Raw genomic sequence first — 17467 nt, 5'->3', positions numbered from 1 at the left:
TGTCAGTCTTCCCTCTTCCACACTTTCTGCTTGAATTAATAAGGCTGGAGCTTAACCAGTCATTTGAATAATTTAAGATCACTTAATGGGAATGATGGAGAAGAGTCAGTTTTCTTGTAATTTAGTCCAGGATATGGGTGGATGGGGGTGGGAGTGACAGAGTGAGAAAATGCTTTTTTAAGTGTGCCCTGGTTCACACCCAGAGATTTTGGGACAAACTCCCTGCTAGTAATTACTAGTACAGCTCATCAGACTGCAGTGGAGTTGTAAGATTTAACGTCAGCAGGGAATATAGTTCTCTGCAAACTAACACGCAAATTCATTCCTCTGAGGGAGGAATGTGTATGAACTAAAAGGTACCATCAAGGTGCCATGCTTTGCCAATAGAGGCTTTTTGATTAAATTGCAGTTGCTGTTGTCAGTATGGCACAGTGCATGGGCCAAGCACTCTTTTTAGTTAATGTAGTTTTTCACTTGTGCTTGGAAAAGAGGCCACAGACTTTTTTTTTTCCTCTCTTGAAGCATCAAAGCTCCAGCCTTGGTTATTTTTATTTCCCTTTGTGCCTGACTTGGTTTTTGAAGACAGAGTAATCATGCAAGACAGTTTCAGAGCTGCATTGAACTCCTTACTGCTTTCAGTCTTCTTCCAATATGCTGCAGCTTAAAAAACTGCCTGTATATATCTTAACTGCTTCTGGGCAAGTCCTATACAGAGGAAGACATGAGCACCAAAGTAACTGAATGAATGCATTGTGGCTGCAAGGTCAGCTTTTTCTCTTCCTTGGTGCTTAACTGCCAATGCATACTGCACTAATGAGCCCATCTCCTGATGTGGGAGAGGGTCATTTAGGTTCTGTGTCTGTCAAAGAATATCAAGATTTCATTTTTAATGCAGAAACTTTTGGCACTGGAGACATCAGAACCTTTGTATTTTCTGCTATATGAGGCATTGGTGTTAAAATTCGGAAGTCAGGAAGGGGAAACAGTCCCATGTAGTTGTGAGATTCAGTATCACTGTGTTGAGTTCTCTATATCACCAAATGGCATTTCACCATGAAATGTGCAGGACCCAAATCCTGCCTCCTCTTTGCTGGTTTAGAAAGTCCTGTTGCAACAGATCACTGTGGTTCCTTTGATAAAATCTGAGTTGAATATTCAGTATATGAGAGGCAGATACAAGGGGTCAGCACCTGCTCCATGTCCCTAGAGCTAAGGGAATGGTGAGTCTGTGGGACAAGCTAGAGAATATGCTGCCGTGCAGATCTGGCATCACAGTCCCCACCGAACAGCAGTCCTCAGTGAAGGCTGTGACGTGCGCAGTTGTGAGCTCTCTGGACGTCACTTGAGATTGCAGCAAGAATCAGTTCAACATGTTTTACTTCATTTTTCAGAATAAGCATCTGAAAGGGTTTTAGAGGAACGCTGAGGAGTAAATGGGAATGTTAGGGGCACTGGCAGTTTGAGATGCATTTTTGAGTGGCTGCTGAAACCAAATCCATACAATGAAGGAACAGCAGTGTTTTACAGTCACAGGCTTTGTGAATGCTGGAGCTTTAGAAACTCAGTGTTTGTCACCTGCAAGGTATGGCTTAACTTTGAGATGAACATTTGAGTTTTAATGCATTTAAAGTATTAAAATTCTCCAAATTTTGTCAGCCCACATCCTATAGACAATATGTGCTGCTGCCTCTCAGACATAGTAGGCACTACGGGTCTTTTAGCCCAAGTGACCTTGACAATAAACCTTCTTGATCTGAAGACTTGCGCTCTCAAGGATGTGAGCTGCCAGTCTGCATTTTCCCGTCCCCATCTCTAGATTACTATTGAACTTCTCACAGCATGTATGAGTATACTACCCAGTCATTTCAGAAATGACTAAGCCAGGTTGTTTTCTCTCCTGTCCCTCCTCTCAAAAAAGAAAAAAAAAGTTTATTAAAAAAACGCAGCCTCCTAGCCTGTGAGAATGACAGGGTAATTTGTATCTGCCTCAGCAACTGCGAATTTAAAGCTATGATTGCAGCTTGGGAAAGAATTAAGAGAAGCCAGCTTAGATGCTGCAGAAACAATTAATCTCTAACTGGATTTCTGGGCCACTGCTGGTTCACATCTCACTGGTGTGGAGCATAGTCAGTCAGTTCACACCCCTCTGCACTAGACTTAATACCACTTTATTTCTGATTGAGAACATGAAGGGGTTTCTGAGCTTCAATTTCATGCCTATAGTTAATTCCCCTTAACTATCGCAACCATCTACATGTAGACACACCCCAAGAGATCGCCTGTCCATAAAAGCCACGCTGCAGCCAGCCACGGGGGCCCTGTGTGTTTTCTGCAGTGGGCTGTTAGCAACTGTCACTGCAACGTTTTCTGTTCTTTCATCTGGTCTTTCCACCTAATAAAAACAGAAGTGTAGCCCCAGGGAGAATTTTCTTTGTAAGCAATGAATCATTTTCCTAGTATCAGTCAAGTAGTGGGCAGTTCTTTGTAATTCCCCTCAGTATTCCCTTGAGACGTGTCAGGCGTTGTACTAGATGATCTTAAATGGTCCCTTCCAACCCAAACCATTCTATGATTCCATGAATATGCCTTAAATACATGCTTACCTTCTTCTATTATTTCCTGCAAAGCGTTTGAGCTTCTGATAAAGTCCCATCAAACTTGGTGCTGTCAACAGAGCATCATTGCCAAGAGGACTGAAAACTGATTGATTTTTATCTTGTTTTTTCCCCTTTTCTGCTTTAGAAGTCATGTAAGAGCAAAGACCTGTCAAAACATTGCAAAATAACCACACGTGTGCAAAATGGGATTAGGTACACATGCAGGTTCTCGAACACAGATGCGCATGTAGCAGGCACACTCCCCATTTAGAGTTGAGATACTATGTGAGTAGTTAACCTGGAATTTCCAAATAGTGCGTCATGTTGAATACACAGTAGTCATCAAGTTATGATGAAGGTTGTCGCTTGCACATGTACTTGTATCTGCGGGGCTTATCATAGAATCTTTGGGCTGAAAGGGACCTTTAAATGTCATCTAGTCCAACCCCGCTGCAGTGAGCAGGGACATCTTCAACTAGGTCAGGTTGCTCAGAGCCCCGTCCAACCTGACCTGGAATGTTTCCAGGGATGGGGCATCTACCACCTCTCTGGGCAACCTGGGCCAGTGCTTCACCATGCTGATTATGAAAAATTTCTTCCTTATCTCTAGTTGAAATCTACCCTTTTTTAGTTTAAAACCATTACCCCTTGTCCTGTCGCTACAGGCCCTGCTAAAAAGTCTGTCCCCATCCTTCTTTAAGCCCCCTTTAAGTCCTGGCTGGCTGCAATAAGGTCTCCCCGCAGCCTTCTCGTCTCCAGGCTGAACAACCCCGACTCTCGCAGCCTTGGCTTGTGGATACCTGTGATGTATGGAGTGTGCAAAAGGCAGGGTCAGTTTCCCAAATCATGGGAGTGCCAGGCTGGCCACAAGTGATACCGTTTAAAAGGCCTCCCCAGGTGTGTGTGAACACTTGCAGCACCCACCCCTGGCAGTGCTTAGATGGAAATGTAATACCCTATGCAATAGTTGACATAGTAACGGGGAATCCAGAGACCTGACTTCCTGGGTTTTGTGCCCTCTCCAGATACTGTTCTGATAATTTCCATATACTGGTTTGCGTAGTGGGAGTAGCTGGCCGTACCCTTTACACCTCTGCCTTAACAGTGTAAGCTCCAGCCTAATGCAAATTAGAAGTTGAAATAAGTATGTTGTTCATCATCTCTGAAGACAGTAGAATTAAGAACTTGAAGAACAGATTTGGAAATTACTAAACTGTCCACTGTTTCTCAGTGAACCAATGTGGTCTCTTGTGGCCTCAGTTCAGGAAGTTGAATGTAGCACCTCAACTCTGCCGGTGTCCTGTCCCAAACCTGCTAAACTTTCCATACAAGTGGAAGAGCAAGTTCTTGTGAAGTTTGCTCACAGAATTTCTTTTTTTTTTTTTTATTTAATTCTTTCTTATCATCTCATGCTGGTGTCAATTAAGACAGGTGTTAGTGGCATCTCAGAAACATACTTGTTTTCATTTTGGTTAGTAGCCTTTCATAAAACACAGTTTGTGATGCATTGTGGACATAGCTGCAGTGTGCTGTGAAAGGTTAGACTAGAAGAACAGTAAGTTTCTTAATACCTGTATGTGGGACAAGATTTGCTCTGTGGCTCCAGTAGTGCTTTTACTTCTGTCAAGACTGATGTCATTCTCCGTACAAAGACTATAGGACAAAGTCTATAGTCCTAAGTCTGTGGGCCTAGCACCGAAGTGTTTGCTGCCCTTTCCCTTTTGCAATTTGGAAATCCTTTCTCAGCCGTGTAGTTCAGATGTCCTGCTGTTCAGGGGAGGTCATTTGGAGTCTCTTTTGTAAAAGTTTGTTACGCTGAAATCAGGCACATTTTGAAGTGAAAACCTTTTTGGCAAGCCATGCTTTTCCTGGGCAGGTAATATCGGTGGGTGGAGAAGGGTGAAGTTCTGGGAGGGAGGAGGGCTGGCATAAGCTTGATTTCGCCAGGGTTTGCCAGGGGGGTGTTTAGCAAACTTAGAATAAACACCAGTATGAGCCTGTGGTACCTATTTCAACTGTGGGGAAGTCAAATTTGGAGCCCACAGCTTATGAGCGTCTACACTGAAATTAATGGTATGAAGCTGTTACAAGTGACAGGAAAGTTAACCCCCAAATGGTAAAAATGTGAACATCCTCTAAACTCATCTTGGAATGACTTACCTTGGCTCATCCTGATTTAGCATATCTGGGGCGTAGCCTCATAGAGTGGACTAAATGGAAACCAACCTTTCTCCCACTCCGTGATTCATTGCTTTCCTTCACAATGTATTTGTGGAGGAGGATGTCCACATCCTGGAGGTTACCTATGGCAGTGAAAAATACCGGTCAACAATGATGATGCAATAAAACACATTCAGGAAACAAGAAAATGAACTAATCTGTCCTGAAGTGCCACTCATCTTTCCATGTCAGAGAGGCACTTAGGGTAGACTCTACAGCCCCCTTCCCCATTCGGTTAGCCCCAGGTCATGGCCCAGTTCGTGTCCTGTCAATACACCTGCTAGAGTCCAGCATAGTCTTCAGGGCAGACACGTAGCGGGGGCTGGTCTTGACAATATGTGGCATGTTTTTACCCCATTGCTAAAGTAATGAAGAGCTAGAGAGAGCTCCTGCGCGCTGTGACAGTAGTGCAATGCGCCTTTTTCCTTCGCTGTAGAAACACCCTTATTGCTGCGGGTTGCAGGACTGCTCTGGCTGGTGAGTTTTGCCTTGTGATTTCTCCCACACACTTTTTTTGTGCTTAATGCAATAAAGAACAAAAAATCTATCACAATGCAAAGATACGGAGTTTTCAGTCAGACAGCTCTGCTGGCAGGAGCTCTGTGATGCCCGCATTTGGCAGGGAGAGAATAAGTATTATTAATTTTAATGTAGGCTTCAGTGCAGGAAGTGGGAATGTAATTGGCCATTAATGTTGTTTGCCTGTATGCAAAATAAATTATTTGTTGCCCAAAGGGCTTCTAACAGGGAAATAGATGTCTGCTAATGATTTCCTAAAAAATGCTGGTCCGTGCGAAGAGGTAATACTTCCACGTGCATTGCCGTCTTTCTTATGAGGTAAAAAGAGACGACTGAGGGCAAACAGTAACCTGTTTTGTCAGGATCACCACAGTTAATACGAGCATTGCTCCCAGGACTTGCAAAGCTGAGGCCCACAGGACCTTGCTTCTAGGCATTAGGAAATGAAGCATTTCAAGCAGCTATGGGAATTCCAGCGGTGCCTTACCAGGCTGAGTCTCTAGCTCCCTGAGGCGTTTTGATGGGTCCCACTGGACACTTGCCTGGGCTTTTCTCACTGAACACCCTTCAGAAAGCACTTCCCTCCAGATGCAAAAGCACTGAAATCGGTGGAGCCTCTCACTGACCTCTGCACGCTGTGGAGCAGGCTCTTTCTTGGCTGACTAGCCCGGGAAAGCCTCCGACTGCTGCGTGTGCCCACAGCAGCGAGCTCTGTACGTCATCACTGCGTCGGGCCTCTCCAAGCAGAGCGGCTTGGACGTTGCTGACAACCCTTCCTGTAAGGGGGCCTTACAGCTGGGGGCTTTTTGTTAAGCTTTGGAAACTGAAACTGATTTTTCAAAGGTATATTTTCCTTTAAATCAGTAGATTTTGGCAATAGGTTTTTTTATTACTTTATTTTTCTTTTCTCCTCCCTTCACACATTATAAACCAGCGTTCTGGGGAGGTCTCCCTCTGTTTTCCATTCATCTGTGAGACAGCTCTCTTTCTGAGTCTCTGTAAAAGTGAATCAATGTCTTGTCTGTACAGTAAGTCTGCTTGTATGCATAATGAAAAGTTGAGCTGGGTTGCTGTTCTGTACAATTAGTGTTTCCACTGTCATACCGCAAACAGCACATACTGCACCCCTGTGCCACTGTAACCTGCATCACTGTTGTATTCAAGTCAATGAATAAAGTTTGAAGCTTTATTCTTAATCGCTGGATTCATGTTGCTTCATTTGTGGTTGGGGTTTTTTTTTTCATCTTTCAGAGTTATATCAAAGTCTTCTTACAAAACACAATGTGCTCTCAAGCAAGAGAGAGGTGAGGCATGAATGACCAGAGCAAGACAGATGAACAGTTATGCAACTTCAGTGAAATTATGACACAAGGTTTGAAAATGGACATAAGGCTTCCTGTAACTTAAGTTACTAGAAATAGATATTCATACAAACCACATAGGAGTGTTAATTTTGTGTGGTCGGTTTGTGGTTTAAAAGTACCTGAGATACCATCGAGGTCAGCTATGGCACGCTGTTATGTCAGCTTCACAGTCTAAATGGTTTCCTTTCTTTATCCTTGCAAGTTCAGCTAAAATTTGAGTCCCCCACTTGAAAAGATATTTACGTGTCTTAGTATTTGAAGTTAGGTGTTTGCATAATTAGCTGGAGTTGTACCTGCCCAGCCTTGGTCTGGGTGTAGAAGGTAGGGGACGATGCCGTTGAAGGAAACAAGGCTATAAAACACCTATGAATGTGCTGAATGCCTGAGTCTCCAGCAGACCATAGTGGGAGCAGAATTAAGCACGCTGCACCTCAGAGGAATCTGTAGCAATTCCTGCCAGTGCCTCAGAACAAAGACATGTCAAGGGACTTCACTCGTTACTGTGTATAGATATTCCCTGGAAAAGAAGCCACTCATACACAGCTCTCTAGATGACCTGCCAAACATCTTCACTGAATTAATTGGAGCTTTATGCAGTTATGGGACCTGGAGCAACCAGAGCTGGAGCCTCATTAGGATTGGCCCCTGGGCTTGTTTGTGAAAGGGGGGTGCGGGGGGTGTGGTGATGTTGCTATTTGAAGTGAAGCCACTGGGGATCAATCCTAAAAAAAACTCAAAGGGGATGGGAAAGAATCCCGCTTCAGACCATTGATCATCTGAGCTGCAGCCCTCCGTTAGGAGCGATGCAGCACACGTCCTGCACAGCGTCCTTGAGCCTACGGAGAGCCCCTGCAGCATCAAGGTCTGTGCCCTGCAGATAACGTGTTCCCCATCTTCTTTTCCTCTCTGAGACACGTCCCTGCCCTTGCCCTACCTCAATACTCTACACAGGTTCTCTCTCACAACGAAGGTAGAGTTTTCCCCCAGGGTTTTACTTCAATATACTAAGTTGGGTATATCTAAGGACTGAGTCTCGGATGAGGCGGGGGCACAGGTTCCTGCTTGGAGAGCAAGAGGTGGGGAATTCAACACGACTGTGAAGTTAGCCTTTAGCACAGTTCATGTCTGCCCCGTTCACTTCCCAGGCCATGCCCAGATTTTTGTTGTTGTATTTGTGCTGAATCTTGCACAAGAGAAACTTTTCTATGGACAAATCCACCAAAGCTACCTGGAGGCAGTGAGATGCTTCCTTTCTTTGGATGGCTTATTCCCGAGATCGTACTTTTGCTGTAGGTGGGACAAAATCAGGTCAAAATCAGAAAATCATCCATTGCAACTGCTGGGAACAGGTGCAGTGAGGGGCAGAAGCACACACGTGAAATATTTAAACCCAGGTTTTTGTTGTGTTGCAGTGCCTAGTTGGAAGAGCCCTAATCCTGAACTGGACCATTTGTAAGTACAGGGCGGAGATGACCCCTGCGTTGAACATTTAATGGGCCCGTGGATTTCAGCAGGTCGGCACATGCGTTCCAGTATCGCTTGTTTCTCTGTTTCTGCCATGTTTATAGGCATTTCCAGCCCAGCCACTTCACAGCCCTCTCTGCTGTCAGATTACGGATGAGGCCATAATAACCTGGGTTTTATCCTCTTCTTTTTAGGACCAGCATGGAGAAGCTTCAGGGTTTTTAGGAAACTGTAGCCTCTTGTGAGCAAACCTCAGCTGATCGCACATGGTGCTGTGCAGGTTACCTGTGGGAAGTGCTGGGCAGTCCTGAGCCAGAGAAGAGTTGGGAAGACATGGGTACATTTTTACATGTCTACTTGTCCATCTGAAAGGCAAGTGTAGAGTCTAAGGGAGACCTTTCTTGAAAAAAGTTTTGCGCTGCTAATTTCCCCATCCCTTGGACTAGCAGACACCAGGGAGATGTTTCCTCACTGCTCTGCAGGGCAGGACCCCACTCCCCGCCTGCCAGCCTGCAGCCCCCAAGCACTTCCATGTTAGGTGCTCTTTGGGCATCTCCAGTTTGCCTTTTGGCATCTTTTGGCTCTTTTTGGCATCTCCTCAAACTACTTGTTTGTGGAGATGCCCACAAACCTAACTGTGGGCATCTCCACACAGTTAGGGGGCAAAGGAAGGCCTGTGCATGGAGTATCTGCTTAAGAAAGCACAAGTGTAGGTCTGTGATTTGTCCCGAGAAATTTTCTTGAAAGTTTCCCAACCATAGAGAACAAGAAAATACAGTCTGCCTTTTGAATCGGTCTCATTTACTCTTGAAAATCCACTGCCCAAGCCTCAGCTCCTTCCCTGTAGGAACAGCTACCGAGCGGTGCCAGCCCGCGGGCATGTCCTGCCAACCCAAGCTCCCGCGGCCCCAGGCAGCAGTCCCCCAGCTGGGGAGCTTTGACCCAGCAGTGCAGCGGCACAGTTGCTCCATTACAGCCTTCCCAGCCCAGAGCAGTTGGGAATATTCTTGCCATGAATGTGCTCCTATGCGTAACGCAAATTCACGAGGATCCATCCCAGTCATCAGCTCCACAGTGTGACAGTGCCAGCCAGCCTAAGTGCATTTTTAATTTCCCTCCAGTTAAATACACATGCCCAGTGAAATCTTAAGTCCAGGGTTTCTTTTTTTTTTTTTTATTGTTAGATCATTTTTCCCTGCTCCCCTCCTCCCCAGAAATAATGTGAGGTTTATGACCCCTGAGTAATGACTGTGGAATGCACTGCATCCTACAGCCATCGCAAGGCATCTGGCAATGGGAATCTTCACAGCATGTCAAAAATACACAGATAATACCACTGTAAATAGCTCAGATCAAAACAAGTCAAATGTCAATGCTAATTTGCTGTCAAGTATATAGCCCCAGACCACTTCCTCCTGCAAAAAGGGAAACCCAGTTCCCAAGTGTGACTTGCTCCCCACCAAATGAAGCTTGTTCTCCACCAAAAATCTCCCCAAACTCTGAATGAACAAGAGTGGGTTTTTTCCTCTTGCTGTTTTATTTTTCTGTAGCTTTTGTGCCTGTCTGCTTCAGAGTCTGAGGCTGGGAAATGAAACTTCAGTTTTGCCTGCCATTTTTCTATTGTAAAAAAGGACTCTTGGGAGAGATATTGACTGTTTTCTAAGGCTCAGTCAGAGGGCGAGAGAGAAAAGTTGTTCCAGGAGTTCCCATTACAAAGCATTTTCTCACATAGGCTCACTCTTATTTTTTAAGGACTTGGGAGATGAAAGAGCCGGCAGCACTGGCACAGGAAGTTTGCTGTACGTCCAAAGGTCAGGTGGGTCTCAGACAGCCACTGTTTCCAGCTCGCTTTTATATACACACTGCAGATTAAAATGTACATCCCGGCCTGGATGTAGTCATGGTAGTGATGGGGGCCCAAGGGCTCAGGGGGAAAGGAAGAGAGGGGGAGCAGGAAAACGGCACAGCGCAGCCTCTCCTCGGGCTGTGATTTCATAAGACAAAGCGCTGGGCGGCTGCTCGGCGAGCTTAAGGTGTTCCCACGCCCCCACAGCTTTTTCCTGCCATCAGATATGTCAGCGTGGCTGCTTGTGGGGTCGCTCTCAGTGGCATTTGGGAACTAATCCTGCTTAAAAAAACATTTTTTACTTTTTATTTCATCGCAGAGAGCTGGTTGGGTCTTTTTTTTCTTTTTAAATGGAGTCAGTTCCCTGCTTTGATTTAAGCAGTGGCCTCACGAAGCAGTTGTGCTGGCATGAAAAATGTGATGGGCACAAGTGGACAGTGGGGTCTGTAGGAGTTGGGAGCAGAACACATCAAACTGCTAGGGATATTGCACACCTTCTGTCCTGAAATCACAGTCTCAAGTCCATGGCAGAGAGGGCGGGGGGGCCGTCCTGTAGTTTTCCAGCACTACCATCACACCTTCTATTACTAAGTAGTCAATTAAGGGTGTAATTGTATGGATGTTGGGGTGGAGGGAGAAGGAGTTGAGCTCTGAGACCCATTTCAGTCTGCGCTAGATTAGCGTCCAGAGCCAAAGACGGGAGAGAGCCTCTGCTAGGCACTTGTGCCTTGGTGGGTGTTACGGTGTCTTTGCAAAAACCAGGGCACAAGTCTGGAGAAGGTGGTCTGCACAGAGTAGAGCCCTGCTCAGTGACATGCCCAGTCTTCATAGCTGGCAAGACTAAGGGACTGGATGTAAATTAATAGTGCATCCCTGGGCAGCCCAATGAAGAAACATCAAAAAGGAAGCCAGGTCTGGCAGGAGCAGACTGGCTTGGAGGCTGACTGCTGTTGGAGGTCCCCACATCATGCTTGGGAGTGGATCCGTTACCTATTTCCAGTTATTTGGGCTATCCCAGCCCCCATAGCACCAGGTGTTGGAGAGGAGACTTGATCGTAGAACCAAGCCTCTTCTGAAGGCTAGCCCAGTAAGGCTGCCAGAGGGGAACAGTGCTCGCCCTTGGCTGACTCCTCTGCATTTCGGTGCGATACTGCAGAGACAACAAAATGCAGCTGAGTCCATTCAAGGAATTCATTGACAAATGCTTTGAGGTCTTTATGTGAACCTAAGTGTTTGCTATGAAACAGGAGACAAGCCAATAATCGAAACAGGTTTTACAATGAATGAACTGCTGCTGAGAAATGCCTACTTTACAGCCTTGATACCATGCTGAATGTTAAATGACGGCCAAGAGCAAACTCTGTGGTATCTCAGTTAGCTCTTACCCTAATTACCGTTTACAGAGGAGTCCCAGCTAGATAAATGAGGACTGCAATATAAAGGACTTAAGTAAGATTTATTGATGTGACTACATGAATAATTCCCCTTGCAATGATGCATTTAAGAGCACAGATATTGTGGGAGGAGAAAAGCCAGTGTTTGATATTTTGAATCATTTAAAAGTGTGTGTTTTATGTTTTGCTTTTGCTGTTCCCTCTACCTGCCCCCTTCCAAAAAAAAAAAAAAAGTTTTAATCCTCTTACTGGCCAGGTTTGTGAAACAATAGTAGGTAATTGAAAATAAACTTCTGCTGAGGCCAGTAAATATTGAATCACCTAAATGGTCTGCCATGGTGCCCCGGCAGCCCCGAGCACACCACTTCAATGCTCTGACGTTGCTCTGAACTCTTGGCACTCGAGGTTTGGTTTTTCCGTAACTAATTGTTCAGCTTCCGGAAAAGTACGTTTGTGCTCCGTCTCCCTCGGGAGCGATCCCAGCAGAGGACCCTCAGGAGAATTTTCCTGCGTTCTGCCACCTCAGGCAACAATGGAGTTACCACCAGCGCAGGCAGATCACCCATCTGACCGGGGGAACAGCTAGCTGAAAAACTCACCCCGTCAGGGAAAAGCGAGTAGCTTTTAGTCGTATCGGCAAGCCCGCCAGCCTCGACGTGCAGCCAGCCTGTCGCTAGTGCTGACATAAGGGAAGGGTGAGGGAAGGCATTGCCATTCAGCGGCAACATGTTTTTAAATAACTTGAAAACACTTCTAGCCGCGCGAGTGACACGTGAGCTGAAGTCACAGCTGCCGCTGTCCTGCCAGGCAGCCCTGGCCCTTCCCGGTCCCGCAGGGAGGCCGTGCTGGAAGCGTGCCCTGAGCCACCACGACTGCGGGCATGGGGGGGGCTCTGCCCCATGCCCCATCCCCGTGGTGACCGCGCTGCTGAGCCACCCGAGTCTTCAGAGGAAGCTATAAACCATCTGGAGTCAAGAACGAGCCTTCAGGAAAACACCTCCCTAGAGACAATCTTGCCCTAGTAAGGGCTAATGCTCCCCAGAGGGTGGACATTCCTGTGACTCCCCTTTCTCCACAAACCCTCCTCCTCTCCTTGTCTTTCTTTCCTCAATCAGATTGTTACAGATGGAGGAACATGCCCCTTACCCTGCTTTATCTTTGCCTGGCAGACTCCTAGCAGCCTGTGTCTGCTCCCACAGGCTTGGCCTTGCCCCACCACAGTTCCACCTAGGCAGAATTAACCCCTCCACACGTCCTGGGCTTCGACTTAGTCTTCTCCTCATGGGGACACCCAGGAAAGTTCACCCCAAATTAACTAAACTGAATTTACTAGATTACTTACTGAACTGAGAAGAGCTCTTGATACAACTTCAGTACTGACAATTACCCACCAGCAGAAACCTCTTTCTGTAGCAGGAACCCACATGTCCCCTTACTGTATCGGTCTGCGGCACGGACTGGAAGGTGCGGTCCAAGACGGACCATATGCACTTGTATAGTCACCTCCCACCCCACGTTGTCTGTTGTGGCTGGAGCTCGGTGCTCCCTGGGGATGGGCAGATGACGGCTTGGATGTACAGGGGCCTCAGGCACTGTGGGACACCCTTTGCTCCTGCCACTTGTGCGTGAGGTGATGCTCACCGTTGCCTAACTTAGCCAGTGGCGACCCTAGTGGCCTGTGCCCCTGGGCAACCCTCCCAGTTGCTCCCCGCCTCCGAAAAACCCATTTCTGGGCACCTGGCCTGCAGTGTGAAACAGCCTTTGTGAGATATTTTGTCAGCTACAAATAATTGAAAAAGGCCTACATAAAGTCCTAATTGTGTCACAGAACAGGCTCTTCAGTCATCCATCTTCCTATTAAACTTGTGAATTTCAGCTACTCAGCCCTGTTGGAGTTATTTTCCCCTTCCCCTCCTTCTTCTTTTAAGCTTCTATTTATATTCTCTCAGTTGTCTCTGCCAGAAGATCTCATGTGGATACATTAGGCCTTTTCAAAAGGAAAGTTGGATTACAGCGATTTTTCTCCCCGTAGGACACAACAGCTTCATCATTCATAACAGAGCAATACACTATAACTTCATTATAGATGGCATGAAGCTGGCCTATTTAAACAGAATACTTAATGATAGTCAGGAAGGCAAGAGAAATGCAGCTCCATGGGTCTACGTGGGAAAAGGGAAATGGCGTTTTTTGGTATTTATCGAGGCGGATTTCTTGACTCTCAATTAATTCTCTTTTCACTGGAACAAAAAAAAAAAAGTGGAAGATTTGACTGACGTGGGTGAGACCTGTTACCTGGTAGCTACTTGCACTTTGGCAGGTAGTTTGACATAACACGACATCTAATATTAATAGCAGACGTGGGGTGTGGGAAGGAAACTTGGACTCCTCCATGGTACTTAGGCTCCGCTGAAGCAAACGGCAGTTTGTTGGTGCTCTCCTGTACGGACCACGGGTTCTCGTTCTTTTCCCTTTCGCACTCCAGCAGCGCTGACCTCAGAAGTGTGCTCTGCTTATTGACTTTGGCTGGGTAGAGGTGGTTTAGGCCTAAAGAAAAAGCTGCGGGCTGAAAAAAACTCCTTTTTGGGAAAATGCCAGAATAAATAGCCTTCTGTGAGCTCACAGTTGACATCAGACCACAGTTTGCGGTGATGATAGGAGAGGCTTAAAAAAATCCCAGTGAAAATGCAGCAAGACGTAAAAATTAATGTTTCCCCATATTTTGTTAAAAGTAGTTTTTCCTCTCGCCTGGGTAAGTTTTAGCGGTGCTGAAAGGTGCCAAGAGTTCAGCTCTGTCAAGTCCTCCATTGACAGCTTGATACTCCACGTGGGCTTTTTTGTACCAACTAACTTGGGAGATCTTTTGATCAATACTGGTTTACTGGTAAAATCTGTAAGTGTGGATGAAATTTCTAGTATTTGTTCAACTGAAAGCCATGATTTCCTATTTGATGACCTCAAAAACTAGGACCATGGCTAGTTATGTATTAGAAATCTGTATCAGAGACTCTTAGGAAGCTGATAGCCACGTCCTGTGGTGCCTGTTGAGTGTTACATGCCGAAACACCGTGTATTGATACCCAATGAGGTCTGTTGGTGTGAGCATCCCCATGTGGAGTTTGGAGGGGAAAGGAACAAAGAATGCTTTTTACTTCTTTAACTGGTATTGAACGCTATCAAAGGAAAGCTGAGGAGCTTCTCTGGAGAGCGAGAGGGTCTGAAGTGGAAAATAAGTATGAAGAAGAAATGGCTCCAGGAGGAACAAATGCCCCGTCTGTTGAGCACACTGGTCTCATACTTTGGCCAGAAGAAGGTACTCTTATCTGTCAGGGGAAAGAAAACAATTCCTGCTATTAGAGCTCCCTGTAATTTGGTCTAGAAGCAGTTTGGACTCAACAACTGAAAAGGAAATGTTAAAGAATGGGAAGCCAAGAGAAGCTCATCAAAAAGACATCTGGTCCTGCTGTCCTTAATGGGAAATCCCCCCCGCCCCGCCTCCAGCCACTCTCTTCCCAGCCACGCTCTTTTGAAACGGTTAACATCTGAGAGAATCCAAAACATTGCTGGAATGTATCGCGAGGAAGCTTTTGTATAGCTGAGCAGCTAAACAGCTCTGGTTTTGTTTGTGTTAGGGCTGATTGTCTTGCCTTTCATCGGTGAAAGTCAGAAATGGCTGGACGGAAGTCAGTGGAGCAACACCAGCGTAAGGCCAGCTCTATGCTGGGGGAGAATTTGGTCATCTCTTTTATGGCCACAGTCATGAAGCCCTTCACAGGGAAGGCAGAAGACCTCAAAAGAGACACCCATAGACAGGATGCTTGCAGATCTTGTAAGGTGTAAGATCTGCAATGTCATGTCCTGTTCTCCAACAGAGTACTTACTCCTCTTCCACCAAGCAGCTTTGCTTGCAACAACGATGCTATGACATGTGACAGTGTCAGACAGTGATCAGTGACAGGTCACTGTCCCCCAGACAGTGACCCCTCTGCCTCTCTGTTTCTTCTGGCCCTTTCTTCACTGACTGAGCCCTCTCTGGAACCAAGGAGCTACTCTGGTCTACTGTAAAACACGCGTAATGGTTATGCCTGGGGAAGGATGTTTCATTGCTGCTCATGCTCCTGAGTTGGTAGCTTGGGATCCTTAACGCATTTCTGCAGTAAGCCACGTGGCAATGTCATTTATCACAGCTCCTCTCACAAAACCGTGTTCCTGGGGCCTGGGTGGCTCAGGGTTTCAGCATGGGATGTAGAGTCTTTGATCACATGAATCAGGATGGTTAGCAGTGTCCAGCTATTTAGACCTCCTTGAGGAATAAACGGAGGCCTCAGTTCAATTTCCCAACACCAGCTGTCCCCTTCACCCCCCCCAAATCAGAAATTCTGGAAGACAGGCAGGATTCAGCAGGTCGGGAGTAAGAGACGTTGGTGGGAGCCCCATAAGTATGCTGAACTCCTGCCAGTGCCTGCTCTGTGCTCCTGGCTAGAGGGAAGATCAGGGAGGACTTCCAAGAAGACAGCTTAGCTTGGGACTGATGATCCCTCTTACTCAGTCCCAGCTGTGGTCCCACCTGCTTGTGTGGACATAGTCACATGGTCTCCTCCCTCCTTCCAGCTGCAGGTGCTTGCCATTTACCTGGTGCAGCCGCAGTCTTCCCTGACTCTACTGTGACCCAACTTGTCTTTCTCAGCTGGGAGAAGAATCTGCCGGTTTAGTTTTCCATCATTTCAGCGTGGAAGTTGGTCTGATAACTGTGAAAATGATGCTAGGAAGAGAGAGATCATTTGGCCAGAAGCATGGGGAGGAGAGAGGAAGAGCCTTCTCTCTTTCAGAGACAGCAGCGTTGTTTTGCTGGCTCAGCTGTCCCTAGCTCCACAGGCTTCATTGCTGTTCAGAGGCATCCACATATGGACAAAAGTAATCCCCCCCGCCCCGAGATTATAGCCCAGCATTGTGGCCAGGGATGCCAAAGTGAAGAAGCCTTTGGCATCCTTGTTTCCTGGCATTTCACAGGACACAGCTCAGCTTTAATCTCAGCTCAGATCTGTCACAAAACTCGCCTCTGCTCAGATCTCTCCTGTCAACCGCTCTGAAGTAGTGTTATGCCTGCTTGACCACAACCGGCCACAGAGATGTTACACCCTTATCTAAACAGGTATCTGAGCTGATATGTGGAAGAAAAGAGGACCACCAAAGGTGTGCCACCATTGATCTGAGCACATCTCACTCCTAACCCCAGTCTGCCAAGCCATTTTCTTTCTCCATCTGTCCTCCAGGTGCCTGCACACATGGAGTATTTGACATGGCTCCCCATCTTTCAGGATCTTAACAAGACCAAGTTAATTTTACTTTTGACTGAGCTTGATCTTGCTGAGTGGACTCCTGAACTAGGTTTTCCCAGCCTTGATAAGTGCATGGGGAAGAGAGAACGAAAAGCCCTGTGAAACAACAGATACCCTTCATGTGTGGAGGAGATGTCCACCTTTTGTTCTGCCAGCTGGAGGATTTTCCCTGAAGAAAGGCAGACGCCTGACCACTGTGGACTGCTGCAACTGGGGTGATCAACATCTGGGAGGAAATACCGCCGGGAGCAGCTCCACACGCCCAAGTCAGGTGTGATTCTTCCCCACAGCCTCCGTCAAGCATAACTTCCCTGAAGTCGGTGGGGGGCACCTGCACACAAGCTCTCGTGGTAGGATTCCCTCCAGCTTTCACAACAGAGAGGTCAATAACTTTCACCAGACTTGGACTCGGGCTTAAACCAGGAAAAGAGCAAGTCAAATGCAACCAGAGAGACAAAAGTCATAGCAAAGATGTAGACAAATATTAGATAGTAAAGACTTTGCTGATGCAAAAGGTAAGTGTAACAGCCGTAATATCAATGAAGCAATGTACACCTGCCTAGTGTCAGTATTTGGGAAAAAAGGAAAAGCATTTAGCATCGCCAGTGGATAAGAGATGATCAGGATCATGCTTCTGCACAAGTTATTTAGCAAATCATTATAATTGTTTATAGAGTTTGTTTAGGCTTCTAAATTTATACTTGATTCCTTCTCTGTTTCACAG

The sequence above is a fragment of the Phaethon lepturus genome, unplaced genomic scaffold (genome assembly GCF_000687285.1).
Source record: "Phaethon lepturus isolate BGI_N335 unplaced genomic scaffold, ASM68728v1 scaffold43228, whole genome shotgun sequence".
NCBI lineage: Eukaryota > Metazoa > Chordata > Aves > Phaethontiformes > Phaethontidae > Phaethon > Phaethon lepturus.
This window is presented reverse-complemented; position numbering follows the sequence as displayed.